At 39.5% G+C, this 26,218-nt stretch overlaps 1 protein-coding gene across 1 annotated transcript in view; it reads right to left on the reverse strand.

Annotated features, from left to right (window-relative positions):
* Positions 1–26,218, reverse strand: part of IMMP2L (inner mitochondrial membrane peptidase subunit 2) — a 479,372-nt gene that overhangs the window by 405,129 nt on the left and 48,025 nt on the right. The gene's annotated exons all lie outside the window — the stretch shown is intronic.

Below are 26,218 nucleotides of genomic sequence, written 5' to 3' on the forward strand. Positions count from 1 at the left end.
AATAAAAGAAAAAATACAAAATACAAAAAAGATAAAAAACACTTTAAAAAAATACATCAGTCTTTCCATACCTTACATTCATTTCCTTGTTTCCCTGACCTCCTCACGCCTCCCATTTTTGTATTCCAATTCAGTTAGTTAATTCAGCAATTTCTTTCCCTCTTTGTTTTTATCTTAGTCCTTTAACATAATATATTATAACTTTGGATTCTCACCTGTTTACAATCCATTTTTACATACACCTTTATAACATTGCTGCTTAAACCACTTAACTTCATTCTGCTTTTTTCTGTTTATGAAAAAGTTTGTATTATTCAGGGTGTAAACTGCACTGCATTCATTTGAAATACTATGGTCATCTGTCCGTAAAACATAGGTAAATTTTCTGCTTGTTTGCATTTACCCAGATAAGCATGGCAAGAGTCAGAACCGCTTGAATAGGGAAAAACTGCATTCTGTGAAACAAATCCTATGTATCTGGCTTTTGCTGCACATTTTATATTCCATTTTACTTTCCGTTGTCTTCACTAGAATAAAATATGATGTTTCCTTTCCAAACACTCTTCTACCTTTATTCAATTAGGCCTGAAATATGATCCTTCGTTCCAAGTGAACCAATTTGCCTCTTCTTAGCTCATGTGTGCTACCTCTTCTACTATAATGCCTGCTTGATTATTCCTGCTTGCCATTTCACCCTTTAAAAATCCCTTACTTATGTGATTTTGGAAAGATAGTGCTTAAAAAGATTACCAGATATCTCAAGGCCAGACAATTAAGGAGCTCTAAAATGAGGACTATGGGAGAGTCGGTAGAAGGTGAATAGCCCAAGAAAAAAACATTTCATATGTGTGTGTGTGTGTGTGTGTGTGTGTGTGCTTGAAAAGCCAGTTCTGCTACCATAAGATTAATTTAGTGCTGTTTCAGATTTCAGTGTTAAGAAGAAGGATAGTTTTTCCCCAGCAAAGATTTCACCAAGCTATCGCAGGCAGCTAGATTATTGAAATCCAGACAAAAACTGTCAATTGTGCACTTTGCGGGATTTGCAGGTTTAGGAACTTCCTTATACATGTTATATAATTGGTCCATCTAATTCATTATTCTCCACATTGGCTGGAAGCAGCTATCCAGGATATCAGAACTATCTGATAGGAAACTTTCCTACAGGAAAGCCCTACCTGAAGATGTAAAGGATAGAATTGCACAACTTTTGCACAAGACCTTATGCTCTCTTACTAAACTATGGTCCTTCCCCTAACCTGAACATCAGAAGAAAAAAGCCTTGACTACATTGGCACCACACATTGGTAAGAACCCTACTTTACTGATGCATTCACAACTCTCAGATTCTCATAATTTGATAGTACCGTAAAACGACAACAGCCACAGATTCACGCTGCGCCTTACCATTTCTCGTCTCAATTTGCCTAGTTGCCCTTTCCTCAAGATTGATTCCCCTGGATCACTGACCAAGCAAAATTCCTGGCAACGACCTTCACTGATACCTTGCTTTTGACACCATGGTAAATCACCTTCCCTCCCCCCACCCTACTTGTCTGTTAGCAATCGAACAAGCAGATTACCTGGGAGAAAACAGATTGAGGGCATGCGTTCTGTGGTCATGTTCCTGACAACTTTCCTGTGCAATTTCATTATTTATTACATACAGCTCAGCCAAAACATGGACAAACAAGGAAAGGTCATCTTTCTCTCTTAAGGCAAAAACAAACAAGACACTACCTTGAAGTCACAAAGGCCGTTTCTGAACATTTAGTTTTGCCTTGCTTAACTCAGAAGGACTTGGGAGTCCATAAAACAGGCATAACTAAATCCCAAAAACGGATACATGAATGAATGTGTGTGCAACGTGTACCTTTTTCAGAATGCAAGAAAACTCACAGAGGTAAAAATTCAGACTTGGATTGTCATTGCTTGAAAGGAAATGCTGGGAAATGGAGTAGCCAGTTATTTTCGGACTTTGTGGAATATTTTGAAAGCTAAGGTTGACATCTTGCAGTAGGAAGGAAGCCACCAGTGAGTCACGTAAAATTCTTTCCATGTGTGGAGTGCTTGTGCTTGTACCAGGAGGGTTGATGCCCTAAGTTAGCTCTTAATATATACTCTTATCTAAATATTAGCATTCTGTATTATTAGCAAAAGTTCCTATTTCCTTACTACTACAGACCAGATTCACAGAGCCCCCAGTTGGTAGGGCATCTTTAACAATACGAAGAGCAGACAAATAGGGAGTTGAGATTGTGTCTCCACCACTCAACTGTATCTAATGGCCATGCCATTTGTTTACTAGGTGTTGGGGCTAATTCCTCACCGATTGATAAGCCCTAGGTGCTCAATCGATTTTCTTTAGCCTATGTCACACATTTACTTACGTGTGTACAGGATGCCAGTTATGCTTATTGACAGATGAGATTGCTGCTTTTTTTTAAAAAAAGGAGAATTTCCAGCTTATGTTTTTTGGCCATGCTGAACTTCTGGTCTGACAAGATTATGGAGACTGACACCTTCCTCTTCTTCCTGACCCCCATATCTGGCTGGAATTTGGGCTACCTGAACTACAGCAGGTGACATACCTCATAATAACCTAAGACTCCTGCAGAATCAGGACCATCTAGTCTAGCATCCTCTTTCTCATATGGGCTAATCAGATGCCTCCAAGAAGACCATGAACACAACAGCAGTTTCTCACTCATGATCCCCACTAACTGGTATTCAGTAGCAGGTAGCACACACAGAATCCTAAGTAGTATTTATTGGCAGGCTCAGCACCTTCACTACTTGGCAGCCTTTCCTCCTCCTGCTCCTTCTACTGATCATGACACCAGGTGCTGTTTCCACCAGTCTGCCTCTTCTCTTGGCGGGAGGACTAACGTCCTGTCTGGCCGCATAGCCCTTCTTCTTGCCCTCTCTTCCATGCTCGAAGCAAAAGCAGGCTTGAAGTATTCCCGTAACTATATATATTCCCCCAAAATGATAAGAGATCAGATTTATCGTTTCAAAACAAGATGTAAAACATGTTGATTTACTGTTCTTTCTGAAGAACACGACAACATTCACCTCTAGCTGCTGGCTAGGTCAGCAATGACTTGAGGCTGTACAATGGCAAAACAAAACTTCAATAGTATAAAGGCAATATGTTTTTTCCGCATACTGAGAACTTTTTTTATTACATGCATTAGTTGTTTCTATTTAAGCCTACCAGGTTTTCCATATCATAAAGCCTGAGATTTATAGGGCATGGCCTTCCAGTGTCATAGGGCAGAGCTTCATGATGTGAAATACCAGAAAAACAGGATGTAGTTGGGCTTTGGGTTTTTAGTTTAGTTTTAATTAAGCTCTTTTATTTGCAGTGCGGGCACATTTACCCCTGAGACTGTGGGGCCAGGTTAATGTGACAAAAATTAATGCACTACCCAGATTCATCTTTGTCCTGAGGGGTGACCCACACTATAGATGCCAAGTTGGGGTGGGGTCACAGCCCCTCAATATTTATGATGAAAGGCCCCCCCAAAAAAAACTTCCATGGTGGCTGCTCATGTGCGCAAGCCGCAAGGTATCTGCACGACACACCAACTAATTCCAACAAATTAATTCCTTATTCTACAAATTCCTTTGGGGCACTTCCCCTCCACATTCCTCCCTCAAAATAAAGATGCAAAGTGCCTACTGACAAAGGTGACTTTGCAGTGTCAAATCTGGAGGCTCATCACAAAGCTTACCTCTTGGCAAGCGCCTCACAGTGGCAAAACCATGTGCCCGCAACACCTATGCCATGGGCCTCTTCTAGGGTCTTTTTATGTTTCTCTGCTATCGGTTACAGTCACCAAGGATGTTTGGGAAAGGCTGGCTGTTAAATATCATCTTTCCTTCTACTCCCATGAGAAACTTTGTTGTGCGACCCCTGAAAAAAAACGAGGAGCGGAGCAAAAAATTGTGCTATGGAAGAGCCGAGTGACCTGGGACTGACTATAGCAAGCCTGGATGGGGACTTTTTGCTCTTTTCCCTGTTGCAAGGTTCAGCCTGACGCCTTCAGAAGAATGGCAGTACAGGAGAGCCTCAACTCATGTTGGGCTTACTTTCCAGGGATAGTGCCAAAAGCCAAAATCGCATGCAGTCAAAACACACTGGGTGCAATGGCAGCTGGGGTTGCCAGATGTTTGGTTTTTTCTCTCTGGATGTCTACCCCTTTTTAATTAAAAGAAAAAAGTGAAGCACATAAAGCTTGTTGGTCAAAGAGCTGGTGTTACAACAGTAATAATAATAATAATAATAATAATAATAATAATAATAATAATAATAATAATAAATTTTATTTATACCCCACCCTCCCTAGCCAAGACAAGGCTCAGGGCGGCTAACACCAAGTATAAAAACAATTGATTAAAATACAACTTAAAAACAAGATTAAAGTACAACATTAAAATGCAGCCTCATTTCAGTAGAAACTCAAGTCAGTAGATTTATCTACCTTTGAAACATATGAACAAGCTACATTCATTCATTTGATTCATATACCACCCTTCGCCCGAAGATCGTAGGTAGTTTACAACATAAAAATACAAAATAAAAATACAAAATGCGTAACAACACAAAGCGTGTCACAAAATGAACAAACACTCATACGTTTGGAATCTGCACTTGGAATAGTTTGTGTGAACGTTGTCAGAATCTATTCTACCTGTTTTTCTCCCTCCTTAACCCAATTTAGTTTGTGTTCCAGTTGCAGTTACTTTAATTGCATGACACTACACAACAAATTGCTATGATCCACTGCAGTTATGTATTTTATTATTTTTACTAATTGATTTTATTAAGGAAAAACAAAAGCCAATAAAATATATACTTTTTAAAAAGTCTATTAGGAGCACTTTTTAAAAAATTTGTAGAATTTATATACCGCTTGTAGAAAAAAAAGCCTCAATGTGGTAGAAAAAAAACATACTTCTTTTAATTAATTAATTATAATGTTAAGAAGAGATTTTTCAGAATTCCATAGTAGTCAGATCCTGTATCATATGTCAAATTCTGTCTGCTATTCTATACATGCTGTCAAGTAAATCAAGCAAAAGAAAATAATTTGGAGTAGAAAGCAATTCATTAAAATACAATTATACAGGGATAAAACATGATTGCCATATAATACTTTCTGGCTCCTTAAACTTTATGTGCATAGTCTGTGACATTATGGCTAAGGTGAAATCAATGACAATTTCTGCAGGGTACTTTAACGGAGACAGAATTATGCATATGTAGGGCAGAAGAGGATGTTGTCCGGATTCTGTTTTGGTATATATTATGTAGGTGCTTTTTGGCAAGATGATCTTGAATGGCTTAGAAAGTTTGTGAAATCATTAAGACTAACGAGCAGCAACTAACAACAGCATTTTGGGATGGTACAGATATTAAAATAAGAATGCCAAAGCTTGGTCAGAACAACAGTATGTCAAGACCAGTTTTCTGTCTCCAGCATTGACCAGACCTTGAAGCTCAGGCCACACAAAGAATAACCGGCTACTCCATTATCCTGCATTTCCTTCCAAGCAATGACAATCAAAGCCTTTTTTAAAAAAAAAACCTCTGTGAGTGTTATCATTTTTCCTACACTTAGTATTTTTTCCCTTTTCTTTCTTGCCAAAAGTAAAGTGTACATTTAAAACTATGAAAAACCGAGAGTTGTTGCAGCCATGACTATTGCAGGGAGGTGGGACTTGAAACTTCATAAATACCGTATTTTTCGCTCTATAAGACGCACCAGACCACAAGACGCACCTAGTTTTTGGAAGAGGAAAACAAGAAAAAAAATATTCTGAATTTCAGAAGCCAGAACAGCAAGAGGGATCGCTGTGCAGTGAAAGCAGAAATCCCTCTTGCTGTTCTGGCTTCTGTGATAGCTGCGCAGCCTGCATTTGCTCCATAAGACGCACACACATTTCCCCTTACTTTTTGGGAGGGAAAAAGTGAGTCTTATAGAGCAAAAAATACGGCACTTGGATATAGCTTTTTAAAATGACCTTTAGTTGGGTTCTGCTAAATGAGCAGTTTACTGCCTTCCTCCTGTCTCTGCTCACTCTTGTAACACTGTCCACATGTTCTCAGCTGTGCTGAGAGAAAAGCACTGTTTGGCTCTCCCTCTCCCTCTACTGCTTCCATTCCAGATGGCCATAATATGCACTATGATTTAACTTTAAGAATTGGTGCCTAAGGGTAAGCAAAGCAAAATGCACAAAGGTGGACCATGACACCCACCTCAAGGCATTTTTGTGAGATGGCTAGGCAGTTCTCAAAACAGACAATTAATGGAAAAGGGTTGGTAGGCAAAGTCATAAATAACCCATGACCGTTCCACTAGGAAGTGCAAACCAAGCACTAGAAAGTCATTTTCTCAAGTTAGCTGGTATAGCTAAGCTAAACTTTAAAAGAGATCAACGGATAAGTATTGTCTTTTTTAAGAGTAAGCGGTGTTTATGGATAGTGAAAGGAACAACAAAATGTCTGACTAACCATTTCGACTGTGTGAAATCCCTCTCTCATTTCTTACACTTGAATGCTAGCCACTTGCTTATTAATGCATCATTTTATGCAAATTAATCTCATCTGAATTATTAATCTCAGTTCAATTATTAATCAAATTACTTTGAACATTATTCTATACCATTTCCATCAGCTCAGGCATCTCTCCAAGTCATGTCATTAACTTTAGGAAATCACATAACAGTTTAATTACATGTGCATTTATAGAAACAACATAATGCACTTATTATATTTGCTTGCTTCTACACTGTTCCTAAAAAAAACACCTAGTTTTCAATGAGCTCAGTGAAAATGTTATCCAAATATGCACATCATTTTTCTACCCAGATCTGTTTTGAAGCTACCACTGGTTGTTTCTTCTTCAATTAGCCTGGTGTCGTTTTGTCACCATTTCCGATACCATATGCATTTTTTTTGACTGCAGCATTTTTTAAAAAAAAAAGAGTATTAAATGTCGGGGTTACAGAATATGAAAATGTGCAAATAAAGAGGGGATGCCCAAGACAGTCATACCTCAAGTATGTCTGTACACAGACCACAAAGGTATAAAGGGTATTTTAGAAAATCAAATACAGGGCAGGACATCCTATTCATGCCAGTTAAGGAAAACTAGGTGACCTTTCTCTAAATCCTCTCTGACGGCTTGAACTTTCACTGGCCTTAGAAACAAGCTTGAAAATCAGTTCTCACTGTGTGCCACTGTTTTCTTGGGTTAAGGGCAAAAGGAAATAGCAACAGGTTTAAAATGTTAGAAGAGTCTCTCCCCCCTCCAATCTGAGATTTTTTTATACATAAAAAAACCTGTTTTCAAAGCTTATGATTTCATACCATGCTCTGTCACATAATTCTGTTCAAAAGCCCCTTTCCTTCTAATTCCTTAAGCCTCAAGTGGAGTGTTCCTTGTGATATGAGATCATGTCTAGCAGGCTGCTACCTTTCCTACTGCTCATAATTATGAACTAATCAAGAATCATGTTGCTTAGTACTATTCACGTCTGTGCAACTGCATGCTTTTATTTCAGCATTTGTTCTTCTCTCTCTGCTTTTGCTCATGGATCATTATTTTATCCATTTATCAGCACTCCCTAGACCCCTAGTTATCTTAATATTTTCCATGTTACTTGCCCTATCATCACACTACCCCATCCAACTGTCATGCTGGTATGTCAAACCACCCTCAAAAATGTAAAGTGGCATCGCATGTGAACAGACATATATTTAAGCCCAAAGAGAAGTGGGCAACAGAGTATGAACTGCAGAACAGCCACACTTTTAGCAGATCTTAGGGATGTGTCATTCTCCAACATTGTGCACCACGAGCCCTTATCAATACCCCACTACTAGGAAGAGGCCAAAGTTGTAGATTGTTCCAGCTGCCTGAGTGAGGTCAATATGCCCCAGGGACTGGTTGCTAGGTAATACACTTTAGGAAGCTGTTCTTCCCACCTTCCAAAGTGCTCACAGTGAAACATCTGAAAATCAGCAAGTTCGCAGCAGCAGCAGCAGGGGCATCTAACACCAGGAGAGTGGGCATCCTGAATCATTCTCTCCCAGAGTTTTAGAACTCATTAACTGTATTAATTTTCCCTTATTGTCAGCCACCTTGGGGTCTGCGGCCAGGCAGAAAGGCGGGGTAGTTTTAAATAAATATATGGTATTGTACAGTGGTGCCTCGCAAGACAAAATTAATTCGTTCTGCAAGGTTTTTCGTCTTGTGATTTTTTTGTCTTGCGAAGCAAGGTTTCCTGGGTATTAACGGTTTTAAGAAAAAGGAAACAAACTTGCAAGACGTTTTCGTCTTGCGAAGCAAGCCCATAGGAAAATTCGTCTTGCGAAGCAACTCAAAAAACGAAAAACTCTTTCGTCTTCCGAGTTTTTTGTCTTGCAAGGCATTCATCTTGCGAGGTACCACTGTACATGATGTGCAGTGCTACACATCCCGTAAGACAGCCCACCAATATTTACTGGAAAGAACTTCCATGTATTTTATAACAAGAATCAGCCTAACAAATATGATTAACACAAGTCTGTGACTTGCATTAAAAACATTATTGGAAATGAATATGTAGCGTACAAAGGTACTGGTTTAGGAGACTATATGAATTAATCAGCATACATGTTTGAAACTAATGCACAAGAAAGATTTAAACACTATTCCAGAGAGACCACTGATTGGCCTTGCATTAGAAACAAAACATGCATCAAATGTTGGAAACGGAATATAAGGTGTTATCCAACTAAGTCATGCTCAGAGTAGACACACTGACGTAAATGGACTAAAGTTAGTCCATTGCTTTCAAAAAGTCTACTCAGAACATGACTCTCATAATGCTTACAACATGGTAAGATAAACTACTCATCACTTTGCACAGAAGCTAAAAGAAAGCATACCAGTTCAGAATTCCCTGTAGCAATAACCACGTTATTCAATGATTGTCACAGCTTTTAGCTCCACACTTCTCCTATTATTGTTTGTATCCATCTGTAAACAATTCTTACACGGCGTAAGATAGCCTTTCATTCCTGTCAACACATCAACATCAGTCAACTCAAAAATCAGATAGCTGCATATCTGATAGGCAATCACAATAGTTATTTAAATTAATAATCATTTTGGGATTTAATTATTTCCTTTCCATGGCTGATAGGCTTTTACGGATAACATAATTAATTTTATGTGTACAAAGGAAGTGCTGACAGGCCTATAGTTACAACAAAATCTTTTGGCTTCACTTCATTTAGGGAGACGTAAAGACTTGAACACATTTTAAACATGTAAAAAGTTCGTTTTATAGCTGGGCACCAGAGGCATATTCCGTGGTCTGCTGCTCTGCAATAAACGGCTGCCTGATTAAGCTCTGTGTTACAGATAATATTAGGTAGCCTTCTGGGGTTTCCAGGACATTATTTCTTAATGACCAAAAGTAGTAGACTACATCAGCATAATATATAATGCTGGTCTGTGACTGAAATAAAGTTTGATGCTGATATAGTAGCCTCTGTCAACCTGGTATGCTCCAAATATTTTTGACTTAAACCCCCATCTTCATTTTGCACCTGGCTATTGGCCACTTGTAACCAAGCGAAGATGTCTGGGTGCTAGGATGACACCTGATGTCTTCACCATCTGGAGGTGCATGTGTGGGGATCTTTGGATCTCGACTGTTTTCACACACCTGCAACAAATCCTGTAGAATCCTATCTGTAACACGATTTTATCTGCATAATCAGAGCAAATTTCAGGGACCAAAAAGTTGTATTGGAAAATATGACTTTCAAGTTGCCTGGCCCCAAAATGGCAACTAGACATTCCGTTTTGGCGACTGTAGCCCTGGCTTAAGGAACCATTTGGTGCCTAGCATATATATCTGAGTTTCTGTATTCTACTAGAGTTGGCAAAGGCTGATATTTTAACATAGCACAACTTCAGTTTTGCCAAAAGTTCTTCAAGGCATCACATAATCTAGCAAAGTCTGATTTGTTGTATTGGGATTTATTACATTGTTAAAATTATGTGAATTTTGAATCTATTAGAGAAATAGGATCAATTTCCATGGAAATGGAAATTTATAGCACATAGCTGAAATAACAGTTTTAATATGTCCATAACTTTTTGTGTTGAAGAGTTATATCAATTTTCCATCACAACTTCATCATCTAAAGTCCAATCTACATATTATACAGAATAAAGGGGAATAATATTATCCCTCATGGGGGGGGGGACCTCCCTTTGTGTATTCAATTTTCTTTGTGTGTATTTTCTTCAAGGAGAAAGTGTACCCAGTTTATTCGAGGAGCATTTTAGCACCGGAAAGCGGTCAAAACCCCATGTGATTGAGTATTGGGAAGTGGACAAATGTCACCAGTACACATTTCTACCAGAAATAAACCCCATCTTCACATAGACCCACAAGGATTACACGTAGGCTTTGACAATATGATTCTCCATATTATACTGTAATTTGTATGCAGTTGTACGCAGTATGAGTTTCAAGCCCCCAAACCAAACATGCTAGTTGCTTCCTCCCCATATTATATCTTTGTTACATTATTCACTGGCTTCTTGTTGCCACTGTGTAAGCTTTGTTTGGTTATACAGTGGTACCTCAGGTTACAAACACCCCGGGTTACGAACTACGCTAACCTGGAAGTAGTACCTTGGGTTGAGAACTTTTCCTCAGGATGAGAATGGAAATCGCGCAGCAGCGGCGCGGCGGCAGTGGGAGGCCCCATTAGCAAAAGCATACCTCAAGTTAAGAACGGTTTCGGGTTAAGAACGGACCTCCAGAATGAATTAAGTTCTTAACCCGAGGTACCACTGTACTGGCTGAGGCTTCAACACACAGCTCTTCTCATTAGAGGTGATCAGACAAGACCTTAATGGCGCCTTACTTAGTTACTGTTTTAGAAGACCATGGAGAAGCCACAAGTTGGAATGAATGAGGCAAGGGCAGACCTTTGAATTTAGTTAAGGTCCCAGACTTTCTCCCCATAATTCAAGCAGCACTTCAGCTTCAGAAATATAGTTGATTTAATTTAAAATTAAGTTAATAAGTTGTTTATTTACATTACTGGCTATATTACTTGATATGTGTCCATAAACATATCACATCACTGAATTTACAAAACACTTCGGAATTTTCCAACTTGCACCCTGTCAGACATGATTGAAGTAATGTTCTTTTCTTCCACAATCCTTCCAAATAAATCTTAATCTTTCCTGGCACTTGTAAATTCAGATAGGCTCCGCAAGACTATATAAGTGAGTGACTGCTAGTCATACAGGATTAAGGTGTACAAGACTGTAGTGAATAAGTGCATCAGCAAGGCCCCGCCATTCTTTAATTCCTTCAGTATTGTGTTAGAGGTTCAGCTTCTCATTTTTAGAGCTCAAAGAGTGACAGATGCTTCTAAATTTTGTCAGTGCTGCATCTAATATCCATTGCATGCTGCTTTAAATTTCAGAGACCCATCACATTTCAAGGAAGGAATGACTTTACCCATCAGGATATACTATTTGATTTATTAACAAACTAGAGCATGATTAGCCTGTCAAATCCAAATAAAATGATGTTACAACTACTTCAACACAAGTTTCATTCCAACAAATGGATATTAACATGACAGTTTTCCTATACTTAATACAGAACATATTTCACACTGGAGTTTTCTATTGCTTTATTTCAATATAAGGATTATCTTCTCTTGGCAAGGTGGGGGTAGAGCCCTGTTGATTCTTTTGGAACTTCAGTTTTTGATAAATCAACCATAATGTCCTCCTGGAAGAGGGGGAACTATGATATAGTGTGGTTCTGCTCCTTTCTACGTGGCTAGATTCAGAGAGGAGCTTTGGGAGAACAACTGTTCTCCCAACTGTTCAGACCAATGGTCCTTGTGTTATGAAGTCCCATAGTCCGCATAAATTCAGTCCTGATTAAACAGAGGCACTGCAGACAGATAATTCAATCTGTTTTGTACCCCCTCTGAAATATGAGGTTCAAAGTTTGGGAGCAGTCTTTGATCAAGGTTTATTGCTTTAGGATAGGGATGGAGGGTTTGTTCAGTTCACATTTTAAAATGCCCCAACCTAATTTGCACTTTCCGAACTGAAACACAACTATCCTTCCATATGTGCACAGCTCCAAATGTTGCAATGTGGCAAAATATGTGTACAGAAGTTTGTGTGTAGGAAAGGTGTGTATTAGGAGAACTGTGCAGGAAAAGGCATATTGGGAAAACAAGAAACTGAATAAAACCAAAGATGATTGATTTGCCATCCCTACTTGAATGTCCACAGTGGCACTGGACTGCTTTCAGCTAGCTTAGGCTGTTGTGCCAGTTGTGACCTCTCCAGGACAGGGATAGTAAGACAACAGTGATCCACACTCAAGTAACATCCTGTTTAGACTTAAAGTTTAGAATTAAAATTCTTCTCCCTTTCACTTAATTTGTGTAGCTTTAACGAAATTGTATCATTCATGTGGGTGGAAAGTACTTTTAGAGATTTAATTACTGTATTGAGGGAAGCAGTTATAAAATTACACAAATAAGAAGTCCAGTGACATAAAGATTTAAGCAGTAACTGTGTGTTCAGCTGAGATGTTTAGCTGGTTCTTTCAGGATTTGGAAGAGCATCAACTGAATTAACCTGTTTTTCTCTATATGTTGTATTGCTGCTACATAGTAATACACAGTTACTGCTTAAATCTTTCTGTCACTGGACTTCTTATTTGTGTAATTTTATAACTGCTTCCATCAATACAGTAATTAAATCTCTAAAAGTACTTTCCACCCACATGAACAATACAATATTGTTTCCCCTTAAGGCTACAAGTTCCACTCTGATTAATCTTCAATGAACAGATCTCTGTAGAAATAGTAAAAAAAAAAAGTAAGCATACTATTTATGTCATTGTCATGGTTAATGTTCTGCTTGTCACTCTACTGCTGCCTAAGAGTTGTTTAAAGAAAACTCTTCTATCAAATTTTATACCATTCATCAGAAGCAGCAAAGGCTGCCAAAAAAATAATAATTCATTTTTAATGCAGGGGACACCAAGTCAAGAGACTTGACACTTAGGGATTGTCACTAACTTTTTGATGTGCATTAATGGGTGTAAATAATTTAAATGGGTCCACTCGCAGGATGAAATTTGGATACAACCCTTAGACTTTGCTTTAAATCTACAGCCACTTCTCATTTTACATACGTAGGTGCATTTATTTTTCAAAATGTATATACCACTTGCTACACCAAAAGACCCCTTGTGCTTCTCAATTCCTCATGGGAGTCCCACCTCCACTCCATTACCAACTAAAGAAGATCTTTGAAATAGGACCTTATCCAGAATCCTGTCATTGTTGGCTACTTTGAGAACTCTTCAGGAAACTTAGATGCAGCAAATTCCTAGGGGCCAAGGTCCCTTCAGTCCCCCCAATAAAAATATTACAGGGGGCCGCCCCCCAAAAAAGATTGATAGGCATTGCCATTCAAATGGTGTGTCTTGTGATTGATTATTCAGGGCAGGACTTACCTGCTGTCCCCAATATTTTACTCAAGTTGGCACCCCAGTCTGAGAGCAAATCCCAATGAGGTCAAAGGGTCTTACTGCTAAACAGACATGTGTATAAGATTGCAGTGTTAAAGGGAGAAACATTACATAGGATCACATCTCTATAAGTGCTGTTAAGAACAAATTTCCTGTTTTCTTACTTCTAAACTTAAGGTGGGGGAGGGCAAATCTGTGGCCTACCTTGTTATTTCAGGTGGTTCACAGGTTGTTCACTGTTGTTGCATTTAAAATGGAGAGTCATGTGTAGCGCTATGCTCATTATGAAGCTTAATGGCAAGGCTGGCTTTTATGCATGAGTGCCCCTACACACAAGGAGTAGAAACATTTGCTACTAAAGGTTAGTCTCATTTCTACCCAAGAGAAATCGAATTTCTAACACAGTGCAACAAATAAATACAAGACAGGGCATCAAATACATGCAACCATGAAATGCATTTGATTTGACAGTGAAATGTTCCAAGAGGAAATATGGGCAACCATGACCTGCTGCAACTAAAAGCAGATAATTATAAACTATGTTCCTGGCAGGTGTCAGGCAACCTCTTAATGAGAATGGCAATATCCTCCTGCTCCTCCTTTTTAGGTATCAGGCCAAAGAGCACCAGCATTTGGGGGGAGGGATATTTTATTTCCTGGGAAACATGCATTGTCTTAATAGGAAATCACGGCTGCTGCTCAGAGAGCAATGTCAAATTGTAAATCTGCAATATCAGGAATTAAGGTAGCCAGGAATCTAAAGTGCTAGCCAGGAGTGGGGGGTGGGGAGACCAAAGAAGACTCATCAACAGATGATGTCATACCTTTTTAAAAAAACTGAATCAGTTTAAAAGGGAAACTTTACTGTGAATAGAGAGAAAGATCTCTGTGGAGACGAAGAGTGAGATTATGCTCGGAGCAGACCGACTGATTTGCTTTGAAATTAAGTATTATAATCCACTACATAAACTAAAATTTTAGGCAGTGAATGACTGCCTAAAACAGAGCTTTCAAAATGTGTGTCGCGACATGTTAGTGTGTCGGCTGCAGTGTGTGAGTATGTCACGTGAACACTCCCCATGATCCTCCCTGGGCTGCTCCCTGGGCTAGAAAGGGGTTAGTTTTACCTCCAGTTTGCTTGTAAAACTGAATTACTGTGTCGCAAAATGATACATGTCTAAAAAGTGTCACCAACATGAAAAGTTTGGAAAGCTCTGGCCTAAAACAAAATGTTTTCTTGAAGCTGCATCTGTAACCCCCTTTATTTTACCCAAATACTTCCAAAATTACAATTTCTCTTAATAATTTTGCAAAACACACCACAATCATTTCTCTTATCAGTAGCCCTATGTGTGGCAAGTCACCATTCTGCAGGCAGTGAAATAAGTCTGAACTGAACAGACTTGTTAAGAGTCTCCACCTGGATTTAACATTCTAGTTGCTAGAATACACTCCTTGCAAATGGAACAGTAAGTCTCATGCAAGCCGCTAATTGTAATTTTTACTCGGTATAAATTTAGCCAATAAAACAGGCTTCACATAATTCTAAACAGCTGTAGCCTGGCTTTACCTTCAAGAGTAATGAACAGGGAAACACAGTCATTTGAAACTGACCATGCTTCCAACCTGGAACAGTCAGCATGAATATTTCATCTACTGAATAGATTTTTATGCTTATTTTCAACAACCCTGCTCATAATGCTTTATTCCACCTGCGTGTGACAGATACCATTACTACCCCTATAAAACTACTCGTTTTCCATCATACTAAAGCTGCTATTGGATTTTCTGCCACTTAACAGCCAAATCTGCTACACAAACAACAAATACTAACCAGAAATGTACACGATTAAGTGGGGAATCAAACAACACATCATTAAAATGCCCAATACACACACATATAGTTTTTCAATATATAAATAGGCAATTACAACCCATTTTTTCAAATCTAAATTTAATAATATAAGAAATCCTTAACTTGTATACAATCCAAATATCACATTCACATAAATATGTTTTGGTGATTTAGATTAAATGAGTATGAAAACTATTCATTCCAAACAGACAGTGAAATTATGGCAGCAACTGTAGAACACAGAGATAAAAATTTCTAAGTCATGCTCCCCAATCTCTGTTTTCCATAATAATGTCCCCGCTCACAGTGAGGACACAAGATGTAAATCATTTTTATATAAAAATCAATATGGAGACACTGGGTGGGTCTGGGTCCACACACAGACTAACCAACTTTTAAATGTTGACAGTGGGGTGAATACAGTTGGGGACTGTCATGTTTCTATAAACAAAATTCTGCAGCATTTCTCATGCTTCCTGCTATTCCATGGCAATTACAAGGTCAACCAGGAGCAATCTGTGCCTCCCCAAGCTTTCTACTGAAAAAATATGAAGAGGCATTCTTGGAGACTACATCTGAATTCTGGATTTTCCTTCTTCTGCATTTGGCTGAGATTTACGGTAAGCCCAACCATTATTTTATGTAAAATGTTCCAATCTGAATTGCTTTGCTGAAGCCAGGACTGATTTGCCCAGTGTCAAATTTCTGGAGTTTGTTGGTTGCATTCCAATGATTTTGTTTTGTAGAATTATTTTTAAACATTTTGGCTTTGAAATATTATAAACCATATGTTGTTGTTTAGTCGTTTAGTCGTGTCCGACTCTTCGTGACCCCATGGACCAGAGCACACCAGGCACTCCTGTCTTTCACTGCCTCCCGCAGTTTGGTCAAACTCATGCTGGTAGCTTCGAGAACACTATCCAGCCATCTCGTCCTCTGTCGTCCCCTTCTCCTTGTGCCCTCCATCTTTCCCAACATCAGGGTCTTTTCCAGGGAGTCTGCTCTTCTCATTAGGTGGCCAAAGTATTGGAGCCTCAGCTTCAGGATCTGTCCTTCCAGTGAGCACTCAGGGCTGATTTCCTTAAGAATGGATAGGTTTGATCTTCTTGCAGTCCATGGGACTCTCAAGAGTCTCCTCCAGCACCATAATTCAAAAGCATCAATTCTTTGCAGATAAATGCATCATTATCTGTCATCTCCAATATATTAACTTTTTCAAGAAACAGGCACGTTACTAATATCCTAGCTACAATGTTATCTGTTAACTGGCATCTGATTGTACATTACTTGGTCATTAAATAGAATAATCTAGCATTCCATGATTCAAGCACACAAAAATGTATTTGCACTTCTTGTTTATAACCTCAAAATCTTAAACAGAGCACGAGACTTTCATTTAAAAACTATTGCAATACAAACATATGCAACATACATAGGGAGAACGTACAATGAAACTTCATTGAGGCCTCGACATATATTTTGCATGGTCTTCTTATTGTGCATCATTATGATTGGTGCACTTTACTGTGTAATATATTCATAACAGTTCTATTTCCCCCAGTGAGAGTGTAAAATAGCTAGTGTCAGAGACAGCCAGAACTCATCTTTTAGTGGTAATAAGCATGGCTGTTTGAGTACTTGACAAGCTGAACATTTTCAGCTATGGTCAGAAATGCATTTCTGTAGATGGCATGATAAATTGGATCCCAACAATGAACAGTTGTAGAAATTCTGGAAAATTAAAAACAAAGTCATAATACTAGCAGTTGCAGAGAGACCCTCCAAACGCAAAAGATCAGAACTGACAAGCTCCTCAATACTGCAACTTATTCCAAAGAAACTCTTTTTTCCAGGAGCTTTTTCCTTATTTTTGTATCTCTTTCTTAAATTTGTATACTACCCTTAGGAACCCCTGCCCTTTATCTTCGCAACTGTCCTGTGAGGTTAAGCAGATAAGACTGCGGGTGTCTAATGCCCCACTGGCACTAGTATTATTGCATGAATATCTCACATACTTGATAGGAAATCAAGCTCTTTGCCACCATTTGACAGCCACTGCGAAACAGAGACCAAAAAGTGCCAGCAATCGCAGTTCTCACAAATAAAATGGTGAAATAGTTGTCTCAAAATTAAGTGTTATCAAAGCTGTGTGTCAGGTTCACAGCATGATATATCAGGGTGTGAAAAACATTCTAATGAAGGTGCCGTCAAGGGGATGAACGTGCGCTGCATGCTCAATGGAAAAATGTTTTAAGCTAATTAAAATACTTGCCTACAAAAAAAATTTTGTCAGAGATTGTCCAGCCACACATCTAATAGCCTCTCATATGCTACACATTTTGATTTGTTTGTCATTTCTTTCTGCTGCTTCGAGCAAACAAGCTTTTGAAAGTGACAACTTTTTAAGGAGTATACATTCAGCCGTTTTCTAAATTCAATGAGAAGCAGGCAACGGAAGATGCCATCTGTCAAATATTACCCAAGTGTCAAATACAAACGGGGAGAGGGAAAACACCCCCCCCCCAATGAACTATCCAGTTATTTCACAATATATTAATTGGTGTGCAAGTTTCAAAATGATTATGCTGAAGTGAGACCCATGAACATCAACTTTATTTACATGCTCACTGAATAGTTCTTCATCTAATGGGGGGGGGAATATATACAGTGGTACCTCGGATTATATACGCTTCAGGTTACACACTCTGCTAAACCAGAAATAGTGCTTCAGGTTAAGAACTTTGCTTCAGGATAAGAACAGAAATCGGGCTCCGGTGGCGCGGCAGCAGCATGAGGCCCCATTAGCTAAAGTGGTGCTTCAGGTTAAGAACAGTTTCAGGTTAAGTACGGACCTCCGGAACGAATTAAGTACTTAACCCGAGGTACCACTGTACTGAAAAGTAAAGTTCCACAATTGTTTCATTCACATTTTAAGGAAAATTAACCTGTGTGCAAATTGTGCTGGTGCAGGCAGCTGAAGCAAGCCCTGTTTTGCTCCTCCCTTAGCATAGCGGCAAAACAAAAATTGGCCAACTCACTTAGCGTTATATGTGAAGCAACATTCGTGGTTTGCTTCTTGCCAGATAAATCACAATGAGAAAACCAAGGTTCTGAGAGAAACTGACCACAAAAGCTTGTTGATGTGTAACCCTGAGCCTGCCACTCTGTCCTTTGTTTCTCAAAAGGGAGAAGCTTACTTTGCTGATTATGATTTATGGCCAGCATTACATCCAAACTGAGTCACTGTGAGCCTCACTGACGTGTGTTCCAACCAGACTATTGTTGTCCTCAAGCCCCACATTTCCATGAAGCATAGACCCTGTTCTTATGAAATACAAAGCACAACTTTTCTTGACCAAATTGCTTCAGAGTTTCTCATTGGCCAGTTGAAGTGAGTTTCTTTTACAGTCAGTTGGCAAGTTTGCTTGTGAGTAAAGACCGAGGGCACCATTTAATATTTCAGGTTCAGACAACGGATCACCCCTGGGGGCCCTGCACATACACACACATTGATGAGCAGTAGCAGGGGGAGAAAACATAATGGGATGGACCCACAACAAGTTTATCCAGTCTTGTAAACAAGTCCACAAAAGTTACAGCAGGTGGGGGAACAGATCTGCTGTATTTCTATACTGACCATGGAGGAAGGGACATTCCTCTTCTCACAGCCCACCTGGTTTCTCTGCTGGGCTTAGAAGAGGGGCAAGCAGCAAAACCCTGCCTCTGCCAGCCCACTAATTCACCTGCATTAAGTTCTACTGAAATTAATGAAATAGTTGTAATTAACCTTTCATGTAACTAACCTTTCCCTTCTTTTCTCCAGTGTGGTCATACAGAGAATGGAGACCTCTACTTCTGCTTTTAAACTAACAAAGAGTCTCCTGTCATGTTTGAATGAGGAGAACGCCAATAATTTTAATCCAGGTGTGAGAAACCTGCAGTTCTTGGCATAATTTCTTCTAAGTGGCAAAAAGGGAGTGACAGAGAGAAAGAGAGAGAGAAAATGGAGTGTGCCACCTCCCTCTCTCTGCCCACCACTAGCTCTGCCCCTATAGACTTCACCTGGGGGAATGTAGCCCCTGGGGGGGGGTTCCTGATTTTTGCTAATAAACCATTATCATAAACCATGCTCTGAACTAATCCTAGTTCGTATGTACTTTATGCACTAACCAACATGAGAGCTGTCTTGCTGTATTAAGACCAGGGTTTCCGAAACTTGGGTCTCCAGCTGTTTTTGGACTACAACTCCCATCATCCCTAGCTAGCAGGACCAGTGGCCAGGGATGATGGGAACTATAGTCCAAAAACAGCTGGAGACCATAGCTGTCAACGTTTCCCTTTTTTTTTTAAGGGAAATTCCCTTCTTCTGAATAGGATTCCTCGCAAGAAAAGGGAAAAGTTGACAGCTATGCTGGAGACCCATTTGAGAAACTGTTTAGACCAAAGTTCCAGAGAAGCAAGCCAAACACCCCCTGGGAAGTTTATAAAAACAAGGCGTGATGGAGACAGCCATTCTATCTTGGTTCTTCCCCTGCAACTGCTAATCAGAAGAGAACTGGCACACCATTCCTAGCTATTACAGCTAATCACAATTGATAGCCTATATTCCAATTAAAATTTGGCTAAATCTGTTCAAAAGCTAGAAACCATCCCAACATATTGGAATATGACTGCTTCTTTTTATTTCTACAGCACCTGACAGTATTATTTTCAAGCGACTGACAAAGAAAAGCAACACACTTTGGGGTGCACATTTTGCACTGCATAACCTCCCCCTTAAAACATCAAATGCCACCTAGTGAGCTCAGTGAACAGGGATCGTGTTATAAATCATGACATATACATCAACCTCAAAACCTCCAGTCTTCCTTCTGGAGCCCTTACAGCCAGCACTTGGGGCATTTTGTATTACTGATTATCTGCATTGCAGGCCATTTTTCTGCCTGACTCGAAAGCCAATTTTCCTAGTGAAAATGACATGGTAAATGGAAATCATTTATTCTTCAATATACTATGAGGTGCACAGACATAACAAACTCAACTAATATAACCCTGCCATCTTAAAACGATATGATAAAAACTCAATGGATGTGCTTAACTCAGGATACCAGGTTGTTCTGCTCATTTCCCTGCAGGTTGTGATTCATCAGTGATTCAGTTTCTCAATTAATCACTCTCTTTTTTAAACACACACAGCAAGATTTTCATATGGTGCTTATTTAGTCCATACTATTATTTCTCACATAATACTTTGCTCTTATTCACTGCAAATTCTTAGGATATGCCTGCATAAATAGGCATTTATGTGCAATATGTAATGAAAAACTGGACTACTCTTCATATTTCCCTCCAACGTTCCTACCCCAGTTAGTGCCCTACTTTCAGCTAGCTTTGGGTATCTGAACCAACTGTTATATTTAAATAATAGTCTGTATTCTGACAATTACATTGCAGCTTCTTGCACTGATGCACATATAAGCTCAGCTAACTAGCCAGACTAGAGGCCTTGTGTCTATTGTTTCTTTGCAAGTGCCTTATCTTGTGCTAGGAGCAGCTTTACTCCCAAGGTTGTAAGCACATTCCTAAGCGTCTACATATGACAGGAGATGTGCCTACATGCAGGGGGGGCTGCTTAGAGAGAGAGTTCTTTGTTCCCTTGCTCAATGAATAGGTAATGAAGGAAAGACCATACATGGTTTAATTGGTATTGTGTTGTAACTTTAGATTGGAGGAAGTTTATGCATATGTATTATACATATATGTATATGTAGCGTGGGTGGCGCTGTGGGTTAAACCACAGAGCCTAGGACTTGCCGATCAGAAGGTCGGCGGTTCAAATCCCTGCGATGGGGTGAGCTCCTGTTGTTCGGTCCCTGCTCCTGCCAACCTAGCAGTTCGAAAGCACGTCAAAGTGCAAGTAGATAAATAGGTACCGCTTCGGCGGGAAGGTAAACGGCGTTTCCATGCGCTGCTCTGGTTCGCCAGAAGCGGCTTAGTCATGCTGGCCACATGACCCAGAAGCTGTCTGCGGACAAACGCCGGCTCCCTCGGCCAATAAAGCGAGATGAGCGCCGCAACCCCAGAGTCGGTCACGACTGCACCTAATGGTCAGGGGTCCCTTTACCTTTACCTTATTGCTTTAACAGATAACAGCTATGTATATTAGCAGGCCCCACCCTTTTGGACTTGCTCAGCTTTTGGAGAGTGCTCCCAGTGAGCCTTTATTGCTAGCAATAAACACCCTTTTGTTATTCCTCAACGCTGCTGGAGTTTTTCCTTTCAGCCCAGGGGTTTATTTTGCTACAGCACTATCAGATTTTTTAAGATAAATAAACAATTTGCATATGTCCAGAATATCAGCAATCCCAAGCATTAGGAACCCCATTTTGGTTTTGATTTCTTCTCCACCTCAAATGACATCAACTGTGATAATCTTCACATCACCCCCATCTGTTATTTCTGATCATGAACATCCCAATAACTGCTGCTGTGAGTGGATATAGACAGCCAGCTCAACTGCTTGTGCAAATGCCCAACATTACTGGGAATACAAAAACCAACAATCCTGAGAGGTAAGAAATATGTGAAGAGAAGATACACACAACCAGATCAAAATCTGAAATAACACATAAAGCTATGCTGGCATGTTTAAAAAAAATAAAATCGTAAAAGTCAACAGGATTCCAGCTTTCAATAAGCAATATTCAACCACTGCTCTGGCTTAATTTTGACAAAGCAGACTATATTTTTAAAATTTGAGGAGAGAAGAAGTTTGCTAATGGATTCTACATGACCTTCTTCCATACACACACTTCAAGTCTTGCTCTAAAAGCTGTAGACCCATGCACATACAGGAAGTCTGCAGCTCGCACATCACAATGTCAGGGACAGGTTAACACGATTATCCTCAGAGTGTTTCATAGGATATTCCACTACACTTATGCATCTAAAATTTTATTCCTGTAATATTGAGATCCACTGTGTCCATCTTACAATTATTACAACTTTTGTCCAACTAAAAAACCCTTCCTGCCCTTACAGGACTAGGACTTTAAAAAAAAATAATTCAGTAAATTTCACTTGATCACCAGATATTTAATAGAGATATTTAGCTTCAACTCACTGTTCTTATTACTTTTTCACAGATACAAACTTGCATAAATATTGGACAAATTGATTCTTCCTGAGACAGCCAATGGAGTCCTGAATCTCCATGCAGGGCCGTCTTACCCATAGGTGCTGGGGGTGCGGGGCACCCAGGCACCGGGCTCTCAGGGGCGCCGGGCCGAGAGTCCAAGGCCCAAGAGTTGAGCCTGGAGAATAGCCCGCCCATTGGTCAGAGTGTCGCAATGGGCTCTTCTACGGGCGGCTCTGCGCCACGAGTTTGGGGGTGACCGAGCCAGTGAGACGCTGGGGTGGCCGGCCAGTTCCGCCCTCTTGCGCACTTGGGACTGAGCAACCTGGGGGAGGGGGCAGATCTTTGCACCCATGTGCCGTATATGTCTCCATGTGTGAGGTTACAATACTGATTCTATACACACACACACACCCCTGTAGAAGAAGTGCATTCAAATGTATCTGGGCTACAGTATTCAGAAGAAGAAGAAGAAGAGTTTGGATTTGATATCCCGCCTTTCACTCCCCTTCAGGAGTCTCAAAGCGGCTAACATTCTCCTTTCCCTTCCTCCCCCACAACAAACACTCTGTGAGGTGAGTGGGGCTGAGAGACTTCACAGAAGTGTGACTGGCCCAAGGTCACCCAGCAGCTGCATGTGGAGGAGCGGAGACTCGAACCCGGTTTCCCAGATTACGTGACTACTGCTCTTAACCACTACACCATACTGGCTCTCACACTGGCTTCATAAACTTAATGCAGTTTTTTGGTATGAAAGCTGAACCCAACCTGCTAAACCCCAGAAAGGACACAGAGCACATGAATACTGGAGTGCATACAACTGCTGTTCATATTTTCATATTTGCTTATACTGACAGAAGGTATGCATTATAGACCATGCATTGTGTCATCAATGCAAAACCAAACACATAGGTTTGTATTTTAATAATGAAACCGTGCCATCCCAATGCTTCAAATTAGATCATCGGTTTTTATGCAAAATTTATGTTTATGCATGAGCACTGCAGTGTTTGCTTTAAGAAAGCATTCATTTTCCATGAAGCTACCACTAGTAGCATTTCAGCTATGTATAGATTCGCACACTACACACCCTTAAAAATATTTATTTTCTTATAGAGGTTGCTTTCTATAGTGGGATCACAGGCTCTATGGCACAATCTATTACTTTCTTGATATACTGCAATGAGATCTTTGAGACTAAGCATTCACAAAAACCAAGAGGCAAAAACACACTTATTTTAGCACTCAACAAACTAAATGGGGAGACGTAAGTCAGATACATTATAAAAACTTTTTTTTCCTTTTAATACCAAAGCTAAGGGACCAAGCACCAAATATATCTGGACAGTTTTGTTTGTAAAATTGCATATTTTTAGTTATATTATTGTGGATACATTGTTTTAGACAGAAACTATGATACAAATCACTGTAGGTATTTCATACAGAGTAAATCCCTAGACATTTCATGTGCAGTCTTCATTTGAATTAGCAACACACAGAAGATCATGACCCTTGGTTTCTGTCAGCTCTTTAGAAAAAACACACAATTGTATACACAGAGAGAATACAGCATAGCAAGTCTCTTAGAAATGCGTGAAAATAACAACATTTTCACCCCTTTAAATTTTGGGTTAGCTTCTATGAAGTGCTAGCCTCCTACTCAACCAACTATTAACAGCAGAGTAGTAATCAATATCTTTACTAACAGCTACTCCCAGGACTCTCTTAAAAATAAGCACTAATGCTATGTGGAATGGAAAATACCCAATTAGGTTTTCCTGGACTTACTTAGCTTGTCAAACTATTGACTGCTTTGACAATAAATATATTCACACTTGTAAGTTTGAGGGGGGAAAGAATTAGCCTTTTTAAATTAGCCATAAACCAGTCCAGAATTCAGGCATCTGGTGTGTCCCTGGGAAACCATTTGAAACTATATACTTTGCAATCAATAAATTTAGAATGATGGAAAGAAAGCACTGACCTCCACGAGAAAAACTAACTTGCCAAAACTATCTTCTCCCAGATAATTGTGGGTCAGAGCTTCCTAATAAATCCTCCTTACAAGTCAGTTTTGTACTCCTAAATTCTCATTCTCTTATGTAGTGGAATGAGGAGATGAATTATGTATGGCTAAAACCTGTTTCTGATATGATAGCGAGAACTGGAGAAACCAAACTGTTTACTTATGTAATTGCATTTCAGCCATAACTATGCATACAAATGTCTTATAGGGGCTGCTTCTTGGGACATAATCCATCCTTGCCATTTGCTTATGATTTTCCAAAAGAATATGCCTACTGAGCTGGAATATACCAAGCATGATCTCAGTCAGATCATTATTTTCAGAAAGGTTAACAGGGGCCCATCCATTTTGAGTTCCATATTAAAGGGAAGGGAAGGGTTTGAAATAAATAAACAAGGAGGTGATCTGCAGGGATATGAAATGCAAAATTTGTCTTCATCTAACTAGGGCTACTCAACAGCTCTCACATCTCTTGCATGAGAATATTCATTCAGTAGTTTTGGAGTTGTAAATGTTTTCAAGACAACAAGGCAACATCTGAAAATATTGTGTGTGTGTGTGTGTGTGTGTGTGTGTGTGTGTGTTTATAAATATGCACACAGAAGACAATTACGGTATGCCATAACACAAACTAGTTTTAAAAGTCTCCTGGGTTTCAAAAGCGTCTTTCCACAAGGCTTGGAAAACTGCTGTTTGAGAAACACAAACGCAAAACCTCCTGAAATGTGGAACTACCTAGATCCCAAACAACATATTATACTATTCTAGTGATCCATTTCAGTGGCATCTGAAACAAGTACACATTTTTAAAGAACATATATCAAAATGTGAAAGAGGACTTTTTATTCTCAAAAAAATCGCAGTGAGTTTTTTGTTCAGCTTTGTCTCTGGCATACTATCTGAGTAGATGGTTTGTAGTCTTCAGTGCCATAGGTGAAAGCATGAGAGTTGATCATAGGCTCAGTACAGATATAACACTGGGTCTCTACGAAACCATGGACTGCAAATCAGAAACCTACCAGTTCCAATTCCTCTCAGAGGTAGCCAATACTGTATATGCTGTTGTAGTACAACACAATCAGCCCTGACCATTGTTCATGTTGGCCAGGGATGATGAGATTTGGTCCAACTACCTCTGGAAGGCTACTGCTGATTTAGCATTACATCTTGACAGATGCTCGCATGATAAGCAGGGTTCAAAGTGGCTTTGAAAGCCCAGGTTAACATTCTAATCTACTAGCTACTAGCTACTATTAACAGCTACAAGTGCTGGCTCTCTTTAGCTACTGAAATAAGTGTTCTCTTGAATATTCAGCAAAGTAGAAGTATGGTACCAATGAACATTAAAATATGTTTAAATGCCACATGGTCAGAGCTGGCATTCAGTAAGCCTTAGGATGGTTAAGCTGAATCCATTCCAAGGAAGAACATTATAACATGTGAAAAAGCCTTCAAGCAGCTTAACACTCCAGAAGATAAATGTAATCTTCTCATAGCATGAAAAGGAAGGGTAAATAAAATAAGATACTGTATCAGATATGATCATTTGTTTTCCAAATAATTCTCCAGTTATTTGTAATAAGTATGTGGGTTAAATCCAGAATTG

Source organism: Podarcis bocagei (assembly GCF_964188305.1).
Source record: "Podarcis bocagei genome assembly, chromosome: 10".
Classification (NCBI taxonomy): domain Eukaryota; kingdom Metazoa; phylum Chordata; class Lepidosauria; order Squamata; family Lacertidae; genus Podarcis; species Podarcis bocagei.